This window comes from Euwallacea fornicatus, unplaced genomic scaffold, assembly GCF_040115645.1.
Source record: "Euwallacea fornicatus isolate EFF26 unplaced genomic scaffold, ASM4011564v1 scaffold_76, whole genome shotgun sequence".
Lineage (NCBI taxonomy): Eukaryota > Metazoa > Arthropoda > Insecta > Coleoptera > Curculionidae > Euwallacea > Euwallacea fornicatus.
Window position 1 is genome coordinate 181,305 of NW_027096044.1, and position 16,425 is coordinate 197,729.

A 16,425-nucleotide genomic window follows, 5' to 3' on the forward strand; every position below is an offset into this window, starting at 1 on the left:
CATCATGACTGTATCATCTTGAGTTTCCAAGAAAAATAGTACTTTATGAGCCCAAACATACAGTTTTTGTGATTTTTCACATTTTGAAGCTCGATAACTTCGGCAATTAAATTCCAAATTTCTTAAACAAAGACTCAAATGAACCATCTCTACGAGATCTTTAACATGACGTAACACATCATGACTGTATCATCTTGAGTTTCCACGAAAAATAGTACTTTATGAGCTCAAACGTTCAGTTTTTGTGATTTTTCACACTTTGAAGCTCGATAACTTCGGTCAATGAAGACCAAATTTTTTAAACAAAGACTCAAATGAACCATCTCGACGAGATCTTTAACATTACGTAACACATCATGATTGAATCATCTTGCGATTCCAAGAAAAATAGTACTTTATGAGCTCAAACATTCAGTTTTTGTGAATATTCACACTTTGAAGCTCGATAACTTCGGCAAATAAATTCCAAATTTCTTAAACAAAGACTCAAATGAACCATCTCGACGAGATCTTTAACATGACGTAACACATCATGATTGTATCATCTTGAGTTTCCAAGAAAAATAGTACTTTATGAGCTCAAACATACAGTTTTTGTGAATATTCACACTTTGAAGCTCGATAACTTCGGCACTTAAATCCAAATTTCTTAAACAAAGACTCAAATGAACCATCTCGACGAGATCTGTAACATGACGTAACACATCATGATTGTATCATCTTGAGTTTCCAAGAAAAATAGTACTTTATGAGCTCAAACATACAGTTTTTGTGAATATTCACACTTTGAAGCTCGATAACTTCGGCAATTAAATTCCAAATTTCTTAAACAAAGACTCAAATGAACCATCTCTACGAGATCTTTAACATGACCTAACACATCATGACTGTATCATCTTGAGTTTCCACGAAAAATAGTACTTTATGAGCTCCAACATACAGTTTTTGTGATTTTTCACACTTTGAAGCTCGATAACTTCGGTCAATGAAGACCAAATTTTTTAAACAATGACTCAAATGAACCATCTCTACGAGATCTTTAACATGACGTAACACATCATGATTGTATCATCTTGAGTTTCCAAGAAAAATAGTACTTTATGAGCTCAAACATACAGTTTTTGTGACTTTTCACATTTTGAAGCTCGATAACTTCGGTCAATGAGGACCAAATTTCTTAAACAAAGACTCAAATGAACCATCTCGACGAGATCTTTAACATGACGTAACACATCATGATTGTATCATCTTGAGTTTCCAAGAAAAATAGTACTTTATGAGCTCAAACATACAGTTTTTGTGATTATTCACACTTTGAAGCTCGATAACTTCGGCAATTAAATTCCAAATTTCTTAAACAAAGACTCAAATGAACCATCTCGACGAGATCTTTAACATTACGTAACACATCATGATTGAATCATCTTGAGATTCCAAGACAAATAGTACTTTATGAGCTCAAACATTCAGTTTTTGTGAATATTCACAATTTGAAGCTCGATAACTTCGGCAATTAAATCCAAATTTCTTAAACAAAGACTCAAATGAACCATCTCTACGAGATCTTTAGCATGACGTAACACATCATGACTGTATCATCTTGAGTTTCCACGAAAAATAGTACTTTATGAGCTCAAACATACAGTTTTTGTGATTATTCACACTTTGAAGCTCGATAACTTCGGCAATTAAATTCCAAATTTCTTAAAAAAAGACTCAAATGAACCATCTCTACGAGATCTTTAACATGACGTAACACATCATGACTGTATCATCTTGAGTTTCCACGAAAAATAGTACTTTATGAGCTCCAACATACAGTTTTTGTGATTTTTCACACTTTGAAGCTCGATAACTTCGGTCAATGAAGACCAAATTTTTTAAACAATGACTCAAATGAACCATCTCTACGAGATCTTTAACATGACGTAACACATCATGATTGTATCATCTTGAGTTTCCAAGAAAAATAGTACTTTATGAGCTCAAACATACAGTTTTTGTGATTATTCACACTTTGAAGCTCGATAACTTCGGCAATTAAATTCCAAATTTCTTAAACAAAGACTCAAATGAACCATCTCGATAAAATCTTTAACATGACGTAACACATCATGATTGTATCATCTTGAGTTTCCACGAAAAATAGTACTTTATGAGCTCAAACATACAGTTTTTGTGATTTTTCACACTTTGAAGCTCGATAACTTCGGCAATTAAATCCAAATTTCTTAAACAAAGACTCAAATGAACCATCTCGACGAGATCTTTAACATGACGTAACACATCATGACTGTATCATCTTGAGTTTCCAAGAAAAATAGTACTTTATGAGCCCAAACATACAGTTTTTGTGATTTTTCACATTTTGAAACTCGATAACTTCGGCAATTAAATTCCAAATTTCTTAAACAAAGACTCAAATGAACCATCTCTACGAGATCTTTAACATGACCTAACACATCATGACTGTATCATCTTGAGTTTCCACGAAAAATAGTACTTTATGAGCTCCAACATACAGTTTTTGTGATTTTTCACACTTTGAAGCTCGATAACTTCGGTCAATGAAGACCAAATTTTTTAAACAAAGACTCAAATGAACCATCTCGACGAGATCTTTAACATTACGTAACACATCATGATTGAATCATCTTGCGATTCCAAGAAAAATAGTACTTTATGAGCTCAAACATTCAGTTTTTGTGAATATTCACACTTTGAAGCTCGATAACTTCGGCAAATAAATTCCAAATTTCTTAAACAAAGACTCAAATGAACCATCTCGACGAGATCTTTAACATGACGTAACACATCATGATTGTATCATCTTGAGTTTCCAAGAAAAATAGTACTTTATGAGCTCAAACATACAGTTTTTGTGAATATTCACACTTTGAAGCTCGATAACTTCGGCACTTAAATCCAAATTTCTTAAACAAAGACTCAAATGAACCATCTCGACGAGATCTGTAACATGACGTAACACACCATGACTGTATCATCTTGAGTTTCCCCGAAAAAAAGTACTTTATGAGCTCAAACATACAGTTTTTGTGATTTTTCACACTTTGAAGCTCGATAACTTCGGTCAATGAAGACCAAATTTTTTAAACAAATACTCAAATGAACCATCTCGACGAGATCTTTAACATGACGTAACACATCATGATTGTATCATCTTGAGTTTCCAAGAAAAATAGTACTTTATGAGCTCAAACATACAGTTTTTGTGAATATTCACACTTTGAAGCTCGATAACTTCGGCAATTAAATCCAAATTTCTTAAACAAAGACTCAAATGAACCATCTCGACGAGATCTTTAACATGACGTAACACATCATGACTGTATCATCTTGAGTTTCCAAGAAAAATAGTACTTTATGAGCCCAAACATACAGTTTTTGTGATTTTTCACATTTTGAAACTCGATAACTTCGGCAATTAAATTCCAAATTTCTTAAACAAAGACTCAAATGAACCATCTCTACGAGATCTTTAACATGACGTAACACATCATGACTGTATCATCTTGAGTTTCCACGAAAAATAGTACTTTATGAGCTCAAACGTTCAGTTTTTGTGATTTTTCACACTTTGAAGCTCGATAACTTCGGTCAATGAAGACCAAATTTTTTAAACAAAGACTCAAATGAACCATCTCGACGAGATCTTTAACATTACGTAACACATCATGATTGAATCATCTTGCGATTCCAAGAAAAATAGTACTTTATGAGCTCAAACATTCAGTTTTTGTGAATATTCACACTTTGAAGCTCGATAACTTCGGCAAATAAATTCCAAATTTCTTAAACAAAGACTCAAATGAACCATCTCGACGAGATCTTTAACATGACGTAACACATCATGATTGTATCATCTTGAGTTTCCAAGAAAAATAGTACTTTATGAGCTCAAACATACAGTTTTTGTGAATATTCACACTTTGAAGCTCGATAACTTCGGCACTTAAATCCAAATTTCTTAAACAAAGACTCAAATGAACCATCTCGACGAGATCTGTAACATGACGTAACACACCATGACTGTATCATCTTGAGTTTCCCCGAAAAAAAGTACTTTATGAGCTCAAACATACAGTTTTTGTGATTTTTCACACTTTGAAGCTCGATAACTTCGGTCAATGAAGACCAAATTTTTTAAACAAATACTCAAATGAACCATCTCGACGAGATCTTTAACATGACGTAACACATCATGATTGTATCATCTTGAGTTTCCAAGAAAAATAGTACTTTATGAGCTCAAACATACAGTTTTTGTGAATATTCACACTTTGAAGCTCGATAACTTCGGCAATTAAATCCAAATTTCTTAAACAAAGACTCAAATGAACCATCTCGACGAGATCTTTAACATGACCTAACACATCATGACTGTATCATCTTGAGTTTCCACGAAAAATAGTACTTTATGAGCTCCAACATACAGTTTTTGTGATTTTTCACACTTTGAAGCTCGATAACTTCGGTCAATGAAGACCAAATTTTTTAAACAAATACTCAAATGAACCATCTCGACGAGATCTTTAACATGACGTAACACATCATGAATGTATCATCTTGAGTTTCCACGAAAAATAGTACTTTTTGAGCTCAAACATACAGTTTTTGTGATTTTTCACACTTTGAAGCTCGATAACTTCGGCAATTAAATCCAAATTTCTTAAACAAAGACTCAAATGAACCATCTCTACGAGATCTTTAACATGACCTAACACATCATGACTGTATCATCTTGAGTTTCCACGAAAAATAGTACTTTATGAGCTCCAACATACAGTTTTTGTGATTTTTCACACTTTGAAGCTCGATAACTTCGGTCAATGAAGACCAAATTTTTTAAACAAATACTCAAATGAACCATCTCGACGAGATCTTTAACATGACGTAACACATCATGATTGAATCATCTTGAGTTTCCAAGAAAAATAGTACTTTATGAGCTCAAACATACAGTTTTTGTGATTTTTCACACTTTGAAGCTCGATAACTTCGGCAATTAAATTCCAAATTTCTTAAACAAAGACTCAAATGAACCATCTCTACGAGATCTTTAACATGACCTAACACATCATGACTGTATCATCTTGAGTTTCCACGAAAAATAGTACTTTATGAGCTCCAACATACAGTTTTTGTGATTTTTCACACTTTGAAGCTCGATAACTTCGGTCAATGAAGACCAAATTTTTTAAACAATGACTCAAATGAACCATCTCTACGAGATCTTTAACATGACGTAACACATCATGATTGTATCATCTTGAGTTTCCAAGAAAAATAGTACTTTATGAGCTCAAACATACAGTTTTTGTGACTTTTCACATTTTGAAGCTCGATAACTTCGGTCAATGAGGACCAAATTTCTTAAACAAAGACTCAAATGAACCATCTCGACGAGATCTTTAACATGACGTAACACATCATGACTGTATCATCTTGAGTTTCCACGAAAAATAGTACTTTATGAGCTCCAACATACAGTTTTTGTGATTTTTCACACTTTGAAGCTCGATAACTTCGGCAATTAAATTCCAAATTTCTTAAACAAAGACTCAAATGAACCATCTCTACGAGATCTTTAACATGACCTAACACATCATGACTGTATCATCTTGAGTTTCCACGAAAAATAGTACTTTATGAGCTCCAACATACAGTTTTTGTGATTTTTCACACTTTGAAGCTCGATAACTTCGGTCAATGAAGACCAAATTTTTTAAACAATGACTCAAATGAACCATCTCTACGAGATCTTTAACATGACGTAACACATCATGATTGTATCATCTTGAGTTTCCAAGAAAAATAGTACTTTATGAGCTCAAACATACAGTTTTTGTGACTTTTCACATTTTGAAGCTCGATAACTTCGGTCAATGAGGACCAAATTTCTTAAACAAAGACTCAAATGAACCATCTCGACGAGATCTTTAACATGACGTAACACATCATGATTGTATCATCTTGAGTTTCCAAGAAAAATAGTACTTTATGAGCTCAAACATACAGTTTTTGTGATTTTTCACACTTTGAAGCTCGATAACTTCGGCAATTAAATTCCAAATTTCTTAAACAAAGACTCAAATGAACCATCTCTACGAGATCTTTAACATGACCTAACACATCATGACTGTATCATCTTGAGTTTCCACGAAAAATAGTACTTTATGAGCTCCAACATACAGTTTTTGTGATTTTTCACACTTTGAAGCTCGATAACTTCGGTCAATGAAGACCAAATTTTTTAAACAATGACTCAAATGAACCATCTCTACGAGATCTTTAACATGACGTAACACATCATGATTGTATCATCTTGAGTTTCCAAGAAAAATAGTACTTTATGAGCTCAAACATACAGTTTTTGTGACTTTTCACATTTTGAAGCTCGATAACTTCGGTCAATGAGGACCAAATTTCTTAAACAAAGACTCAAATGAACCATCTCGACGAGATCTTTAACATGACGTAACACATCATGATTGTATCATCTTGAGTTTCCAAGAAAAATAGTACTTTATGAGCTCAAACATACAGTTTTTGTGATTATTCACACTTTGAAGCTCGATAACTTCGGCAATTAAATTCCAAATTTCTTAAACAAAGACTCAAATGAACCATATCGACGAGATCTTTAACATTACGTAACACATCATGATTGAATCATCTTGAGATTCCAAGACAAATAGTACTTTATGAGCTCAAACATTCAGTTTTTGTGAATATTCACAATTTGAAGCTCGATAACTTCGGCAATTAAATCCAAATTTCTTAAACAAAGACTCAAATGAACCATCTCTACGAGATCTTTAGCATGAAGTAACACATCATGACTGTATCATCTTGAGTTTCCACGAAAAATAGTACTTTATGAGCTCAAACATACAGTTTTTGTGATTATTCACACTTTGAAGCTCGATAACTTCGGCAATTAAATTCCAAATTTCTTAAAAAAAGACTCAAATGAACCATCTCTACGAGATCTTTAACATGACGTAACACATCATGACTGTATCATCTTGAGTTTCCACGAAAAATAGTACTTTATGAGCTCCAACATACAGTTTTTGTGATTTTTCACACTTTGAAGCTCGATAACTTCGGTCAATGAAGACCAAATTTTTTAAACAATGACTCAAATGAACCATCTCTACGAGATCTTTAACATGACGTAACACATCATGATTGTATCATCTTGAGTTTCCAAGAAAATAGTACTTTATGAGCTCAAACATACAGTTTTTGTGATTATTCACACTTTGAAGCTCGATAACTTCGGCAATTAAATTCCAAATTTCTTAAACAAAGACTCAAATGAACCATCTCGATAAAATCTTTAACATGACGTAACACATCATGATTGTATCATCTTGAGTTTCCACGAAAAATAGTACTTTATGAGCTCAAACATACAGTTTTTGTGATTTTTCACACTTTGAAGCTCGATAACTTCGGCAATTAAATCCAAATTTCTTAAACAAAGACTCAAATGAACCATCTCGACGAGATCTTTAACATGACGTAACACATCATGACTGTATCATCTTGAGTTTCCAAGAAAAATAGTACTTTATGAGCCCAAACATACAGTTTTTGTGATTTTTCACACTTTGAAGCTCGATAACTTCGGCAATTAAATTCCAAATTTCTTAAACAAAGACTCAAATGAACCATCTCTACGAGATCTTTAACATGACGTAACACATCATGACTGTATCATCTTGAGTTTCCACGAAAAATAGTACTTTATGAGCTCAAACGTTCAGTTTTTGTGATTTTTCACACTTTGAAGCTCGATAACTTCGGTCAATGAAGACCAAATTTTTTAAACAAAGACTCAAATGAACCATCTCGACGAGATCTTTAACATTACGTAACACATCATGATTGAATCATCTTGCGATTCCAAGAAAAATAGTACTTTATGAGCTCAAACATTCAGTTTTTGTGAATATTCACACTTTGAAGCTCGATAACTTCGGCAATTAAATCCAAATTTCTTAAACAAAGACTCAAATGAACCATCTCGACGAGATCTTTAACATGACGTAACACATCATGATTGTATCATCTTGAGTTTCCAAGAAAAATAGTACTTTATGAGCTCAAACATACAGTTTTTGTGAATATTCACACTTTGAAGCTCGATAACTTCGGCACTTAAATCCAAATTTCTTAAACAAAGACTCAAATGAACCATCTCGACGAGATCTGTAACATGACGTAACACATCATGATTGTATCATCTTGAGTTTCCAAGAAAAATAGTACTTTATGAGCTCAAACATACAGTTTTTGTGATTATTCACACTTTGAAGCTCGATAACTTCGGCAATTAAATCCAAATTTCTTAAACAAAGACTCAAATGAACCATCTCGACGAGATCTTTAACATGACGTAACACATCATGATTGCATCAACTTGAGTTTCCAAGAAAAATAGTACTTTATGAGCTCTAACATACAGTTTTGTGATTTTTCACACTTTGAAGCTCGATAACTTCGGCAATTAAATTCCAAATTTCTTAAACAAAGACTCAAATGAACCATCTCTACGAGATCTTTAACATGACGTAACACACCATGACTGTATCATCTTGAGTTTCCCCGAAAAAAAGTACTTTATGAGCTCAAACATACAGTTTTTGTGATTATTCACACTTTGAAGCTCGATAACTTCGGCAATTAAATCCAAATTTCTTAAACAAAGACTCAAATGAACCATCTCGACGAGATCTTTAACATGACGTAACACATCATGATTGCATCAACTTGAGTTTCCAAGAAAAATAGTACTTTATGAGCTCTAACATACAGTTTTTGTGATTTTTCACACTTTGAAGCTCGATAACTTCGGCAATTAAATTCCAAATTTCTTAAACAAAGACTCAAATGAACCATCTCTACGAGATCTTTAACATGACGTAACACACCATGACTGTATCATCTTGAGTTTCCCCGAAAAAAAGTACTTTATGAGCTCAAACATACAGTTTTTGTGATTTTTCACACTTTGAAGCTCGATAACTTCGGTCAATGAAGACCAAATTTTTTAAACAATGACTCAAATGAACCATCTCTACGAGATCTTTAACATGACGTAACACATCATGATTGTATCATCTTGAGTTTCCACGAAAAATAGTACTTTATGAGCTCAAACATACAGTTTTTGTGATTTTTCACACTTTGAAGCTCGATAACTTCGGCAATTAAATCCAAATTTCTTAAACAAAGACTCAAATGAACCATCTCGACGAGATCTTTAACATGACGTAACACATCATGACTGTATCATCTTGAGTTTCCAAGAAAAATAGTACTTTATGAGCTCAAACATACAGTTTTTGTGATTTTTCACACTTTGAAGCTCGATAACTTCGGCAATTAAATCCAAATTTCTTAAACAAAGACTCAAATGAACCATCTCGACGAGATCTTTAACATGACGTAACACATCATGACTGTATCATCTTGAGTTTCCACGAAAAATAGTACTTTATGAGCTCAAACATACAGTTTTTGTGATTTTTCACACTTTGAAGCTCGATAACTTCGGTCAATGAAGACCAAATTTTTTAAACAATGACTCAAATGAACCATCTCTACGAGATCTTTAACATGACGTAACACATCATGATTGTATCATCTTGAGTTTCCACGAAAAATAGTACTTTATGAGCTCAAACATATAATATGTGTAACTTTTCACATTTTGAATCTCGATAACTTCGTTCAATGAGGACCACATTTCTTAAACAAAGACTCAAATGAACCATCTCGACGAGATCTTTAACATGACGTAACACATCATGACTGTATCATTTTGAGTTTCCACGAAAAAAAGTACTTTATGAGCTCAAACATACAGTTTTTGTGATTATTCACACTTTGAAGCTCGATAACTTCGGCAATTAAATCCAAATTTCTTAAACAAAGACTCAAATGAACCATCTCGACGAGATCTTTAACATGACGTAACACATCATGATTGCATCAACTTGAGTTTCCAAGAAAAATAGTACTTTATGAGCTCAAACATACAGTTTTTGTGATTATTCACACTTTGAAGCTCGATAACTTCGGCAATTAAATTCCAAATTTCTTAAACAAAGACTCAAATGAACCATCTCTACGAGATCTTTAACATGACGTAACACATCATGACTGTATCATCTTGAGTTTCCCCGAAAAAAAGTACTTTATGAGCTCAAACATACTTTTTTTGTGATTTTTCGCACTTTGAAGCTCGATAACTTCGGCACTTAAATTCCAAATTTCTTAAACAATGACTCAAATGAACCATCTCGACGAGATCTTTAACATGACGTAACACATCATGATTGAATCATCTTGAGTTTCCACGAAAAATAGTACTTTATTAGCTCAAACATACAGTTTTTGTGATTATTCACACTTTGAAGCTCGATAACTTCGGCAAATAAATTCCAAATTTCTTAAACAAAGACTCAAATGAACCATCTCGACGAGATCTTTAACATTACGTAACACATCATGATTGAATCATCTTGAGATTCCAAGAAAAATAGTACTTTATGAGCTCAAACGTTCAGTTTTTGTGAATATTCACAATTTGAAGCTCGATAACTTCGGCAATTAAATCCAAATTTCTTAAACAAAGACTCAAATGAACCATCTCTACGAGATCTTTAGCATGACGTAACACATCATGATTGAATCATCTTGAGTTTCCAAGAAAAATAGTACTTTATGAGCTCAAACATACAGTTTTTGTGATTTTTCACACTTTGAAGCTCGATAACTTCGGCAATTAAATTCCAAATTTCTTAAACAAAGACTCAAATGAACCATCTCTACGAGATCTTTAACATGACGTAACACATCATGACTGTATCATCTTGAGTTTCCACGAAAAATAGTACTTTATGAGCTCCAACATACAGTTTTTGTGATTTTTCACACTTTGAAGCTCGATAACTTCGGTCAATGAAGACCAAATTTTTTAAACAATGACTCAAATGAACCATCTCTACGAGATCTTTAACATGACGTAACACATCATGACTGTATCATCTTGAGTTTCCATGAAAAATAGTACTTTATGAGCTCAAACATACAGTTTTTGTGATTATTCACACTTTGAAGCTCGATAACTTCGGCAATTAAATTCCAAATTTCTTAAACAAAGACTCAAATGAACCATCTCGATGAAATCTTTAACATGACGTAACACATCATGATTGGATCATCTTGAGTTTCCACGAAAAATAGTACTTTATGAGCTCAAACATACAGTTTTTGTGATTTTTCACACTTTGAAGCTCGATAACTTCGGTCAATGAAGACCAAATTTTTTAAACAATGACTCAAATGAACCATCTCTACGAGATCTTTAACATGACGTAACACATCATGATTGTATCATCTTGAGTTTCCACGAAAAATAGTACTTTATGAGCTCAAACATATAATATTTGTAACTTTTCACATTTTGAAGCTCGATAACTTCGTTCAATGAGGACCACATTTCTTAAACAAAGACTCAAATGAACCATCTCGACGAGATCTTTAACATGACGTAACACATCATGACTGTATCATTTTGAGTTTCCACGAAAAAAAGTACTTTATGAGCTCAAACATACAGTTTTTGTGATTATTCACACTTTGAAGCTCGATAACTTCGGCAATTAAATTCCAAATTTCTTAAACAAAGACTCAAATGAACCATCTCTACGAGATCTTTAACATGACGTAACTCATCATGACTGTATCATTTTGAGTTTCCACGAAAAAAAGTACTTTATGAGCTCAAACATACAGTTTTTGTGATTATTCACACTTTGAAGCTCGATAACTTCGGCAATTAAATCCAAATTTCTTAAACAAAGACTCAAATGAACCATCTCGACGAGATCTTTAACATGACGTAACACATCATGATTGTATCAACTTGAGTTTCCACGAAAAATAGTACTTTATGAGCTCAAACATACAGTTTTTGTGATTATTCACACTTTGAAGCTCGATAACTTCGGCAATTAAATTCCAAATTTCTTAAACAAAGACTCAAATGAACCATCTTTACGAGATCTTTAACATGACGTAACACATCATGACTGTATCATCTTGAGTTTCCACGAAAAAAAGTACTTTATGAGCTCAAACATACAGTTTTTGTGATTTTTCACACTTTGAAGCTCGATAACTTCGGCACTTAAATTCCAAATTTCTTAAACAAAGACTCAAATGAACCATCTCTACGAGATCTTTAACATGACGTAACACATCATGACTGTATCATCTTGAGTTTCCATGAAAAATAGTACTTTATGAGCTCAAACATACAGTTTTTGTGATTTTTCACACTTTGAAGCTCGATAACTTCGGCACTTAAATTCCAAATTTCTTAAACAATGACTCAAATGAACCATCTCGACGAGATCTTTAACATGACGTAACACATCATGATTGAATCATCTTGAGTTTCCACGAAAAATAGTACTTTATTAGCTCAAACATACAGTTTTTGTGATTATTCACACTTTGAAGCTCGATAACTTCGGCAAATAAATTCCAAATTTCTTAAACAAAGACTTAAATGAACCATCTCGACGAGATCTTTAACATTACGTAACACATCATGATTGAATCATCTTGAGATTCCAAGAAAAATAGTACTTTATGAGCTCAAACGTTCAGTTTTTGTGAATATTCACAATTTGAAGCTCGATAACTTCGGCAATTAAATCCAAATTTCTTAAACAAAGACTCAAATGAACCATCTCTACGAGATCTTTAGCATGACGTAACACATCATGATTGAATCATCTTGAGTTTCCAAGAAAAATAGTACTTTATGAGCTCAAACATACAGTTTTTGTGATTTTTCACACTTTGAAGCTCGATAACTTCGGCAATTAAATTCCAAATTTCTTAAACAAAGACTCAAATGAACCATCTCTACGAGATCTTTAGCATGACGTAACACATCATGATTGAATCATCTTGAGTTTCCAAGAAAAATAGTACTTTATGAGCTCAAACATACAGTTTTTGTGATTTTTCACACTTTGAAGCTCGATAACTTCGGCAATTAAATTCCAAATTTCTTAAACAAAGACTCAAATGAACCATCTCGACGAGATCTTTAACATTACGTAACACATCATGATTGAATCATCTTGAGATTCCAAGAAAAATAGTACTTTATGAGCTCAAACGTTCAGTTTTTGTGAATATTCACAATTTGAAGCTCGATAACTTCGGCAATTAAATCCAAATTTCTTAAACAAAGACTCAAATGAACCATCTCTACGAGATCTTTAGCATGACGTAACACATCATGATTGAATCATCTTGAGTTTCCAAGAAAAATAGTACTTTATGAGCTCAAACATACAGTTTTTGTGATTTTTCACACTTTGAAGCTCGATAACTTCGGCAATTAAATTCCAAATTTCTTAAACAAAGACTCAAATGAACCATCTCGACGAGATCTTTAACATGACGTAACACATCATGATTGTATCATCTTGAGTTTCCACGAAAAATAGTACTTTATGAGCTCAAACATACAGTTTTTGTGATTTTTCACACTTTGAAGCTCGATAACTTCGGCAATTAAATTCCAAATTCCTTAAACAAAGACTCAAATGAACCATCTCTACGAGATCTTTAACATGACGTAACACATCATGACTGTATCATCTTGAGTTTCCACGAAAAATAGTACTTTATGAGCTCAAACATACAGTTTTTGTGATTTTTCACACTTTGAAGCTCGATAACTTCGGCAATTAAATCCAAATTTCTTAAACAAAGACTCAAATGAACCATCTCGACGAGATCTTTAACATGACGTAACACATCATGATTGTATCATCTTGAGTTTCCACGAAAAATAGTACTTTATGAGCTCAAACATACAGTTTTTGTGATTTTTCACACTTTGAAGCTCGATAACTTCGGCAATTAAATCCAAATTTCTTAAACAAAGACTCAAATGAACCATCTCGACGAGATCTTTAACATGACGTAACACATCATGACTGTATCATCTTGAGTTTCCACGAAAAATAGTACTTTATGAGCTCAAACATACAGTTTTTGTGATTTTTCACACTTTGAAGCTCGATAACTTCGGCAATTAAATCCAAATTTCTTAAACAAAGACTCAAATGAACCATCTCGACGAGATCTTTAACATGACGTAACACATCATGATTGCATCAACTTGAGTTTCCAAGAAAAATAGTACTTTATTAGCTCAAACATACAGTTTTTGTGATTATTCACACTTTGAAGCTCGATAACTTCGGCAAATAAATTCCAAATTTCTTAAACAAAGACTCAAATGAACCATCTCGACGAGATCTTTAACATTACGTAACACATCATGATTGAATAATCTTGAGATTCCAAGAAAAATAGTACTTTATGAGCTCAAACGTTCAGTTTTTGTGAATATTCACAATTTGAAGCTCGATAACTTCGGCAATTAAATCCAAATTTCTTAAACAAAGACTCAAATGAACCATCTCTACGAGATCTTTAGCATGACGTAACACATCATGATTGAATCATCTTGAGTTTCCAAGAAAAATAGTACTTTATGAGCTCAAACATACAGTTTTTGTGATTATTCACACTTTGAAGCTCGATAACTTCGGCAAATAAATTCCAAATTTCTTAAACAAAGACTCAAATGAACCATCTCTACGAGATCTTTAACATGACGTAACACATCATGACTGTATCATCTTGAGTTTCCACGAAAAATAGTACTTTATGAGCTCCAACATACAGTTTTTGTGATTTTTCACACTTTGAAGCTCGATAACTTCGGTCAATGAAGACCAAATTTTTTAAACAATGACTCAAATGAACCATCTCTACGAGATCTTTAACATGACGTAACACATCATGATTGTATCATCTTGAGTTTCCACGAAAAATAGTACTTTATGAGCTCAAACATACAGTTTTTGTGATTTTTCACACTTTGAAGCTCGATAACTTCGGCAATTAAATCCAAATTTCTTAAACAAAGACTCAAATGAACCATCTCGACGAGATCTTTAACATGACGTAACACATCATGACTGTATCATCTTGAGTTTCCAAGAAAAATAGTACTTTATGAGCTCAAACATACAGTTTTTGTGATTTTTCACACTTTGAAGCTCGATAACTTCGGCAATTAAATTCCAAATTTCTTAAACAAAGACTCAAATGAACCATCTCTACGAGATCTTTAACATGACGTAACACATCATGACTGTATCATCTTGAGTTTCCACGAAAAATAGTACTTTATGAGCTCCAACATACAGTTTTTGTGATTTTTCACACTTTGAAGCTCGATAACTTCGGTCAATGAAGACCAAATTTTTTAAACAATGACTCAAATGAACCATCTCTACGAGATCTTTAACATGACGTAACACATCATGATTGTATCATCTTGAGTTTCCACGAAAAATAGTACTTTATGAGCTCAAACATACAGTTTTTGTGATTTTTCACACTTTGAAGCTCGATAACTTCGGCAATTAAATCCAAATTTCTTAAACAAAGACTCAAATGAACCATCTCGACGAGATCTTTAACATGACGTAACACATCATGACTGTATCATCTTGAGTTTCCAAGAAAAATAGTACTTTATGAGCTCAAACGTTCAGTTTTTGTGAATATTCACAATTTGAAGCTCGATAACTTCGGCAATTAAATCCAAATTTCTTAAACAAAGACTCAAATGAACCATCTCTACGAGATCTTTAGCATGACGTAACACATCATGATTGAATCATCTTGAGTTTCCAAGAAAAATAGTACTTTATGAGCTCAAACATACAGTTTTTGTGATTATTCACACTTTGAAGCTCGATAACTTCGGCAAATAAATTCCAAATTTCTTAAACAAAGACTCAAATGAACCATCTCGACGAGATCTTTAACATGACGTAACACATCATGACTGTATCATCTTGAGTTTCCACGAAAAAAAGTACTTTATGAGCTCAAACATACAGTTTTTGTGATTTTTCACACTTTGAAGCTCGATAACTTCGGCACTTAAATTCCAAATTTCTTAAACAATGACTCAAATGAACCATCTCGACGAGATCTTTAACATGACGTAACACATCATGATTGAATCATCTTGAGTTTCCACGAAAAATAGTACTTTATTAGCTCAAACATACAGTTTTTGTGATTATTCACACTTTGAAGCTCGATAACTTCGGCAAATAAATTCCAAATTTCTTAAACAAAGACTCAAATGAACCATCTCGACGAGATCTTTAACATGACGTAACACATCATGATTGCATCAACTTGAGTTTCCAAGAAAAATAGTACTTTATGAGCTCAAACATACAGTTTTTGTGATTTTTCACACTTTGA